Below are 661 nucleotides of genomic sequence, written 5' to 3'. Positions count from 1 at the left end.
CGCCGCTGCCGCCGCCGCCGCCGCCGCCGCCGTCGTCGTTCTGCCGGACTTCGGCCTCTAGTCGGGGCCCCCGAAGAAGCATCCAGCCGTCAAAAATCGGTCATCAGGACTTTCGGGACGACCGGAACAAGTTGTCCGTCGATCGCGCGCAGTCAGGATATTCGGGCGGGTCCAAATATCGTCGGATTTGAGGTGAGACATTTTCCTATCATTATAAATTCTTATCATTAAAATATACAATTTTTTTGCTTGAAAAAACACGAAATACTGAGACACATATCAATCAAAATTTTGGAATGTACAATGAAAAAATGAAGAAAAACATTAGTTATTTTATATATTTATATAATTATCCCGATATGTTTTCTTTATTATCTCTATGTTCTTGTTGGATTTTTTAAAAATTATCGGCTTTACGTGCAGGATTGTCGTGATTGATGCATGGTCCGCAAATATTTGATCGTCTGCGTGAGAGTTTCAATAACGATAAAATACGTTTGCATTCCGCGATTGACAGGCTGATGCCACTCGTTTTCAGAATACCATCGATACGTTTAATGCATAATTATATGCATCGGACGCTAAATCGCGAGGGTCGCATATATTGGGGATGCATACACAACGATAAAAAATGCAAACGCGAAGAGGGTGAGAGGGATGA

This window comes from Atta colombica, unplaced genomic scaffold (assembly GCF_001594045.1).
Source record: "Atta colombica isolate Treedump-2 unplaced genomic scaffold, Acol1.0 scaffold275, whole genome shotgun sequence".
NCBI lineage: Eukaryota > Metazoa > Arthropoda > Insecta > Hymenoptera > Formicidae > Atta > Atta colombica.
This window is presented reverse-complemented; position numbering follows the sequence as displayed.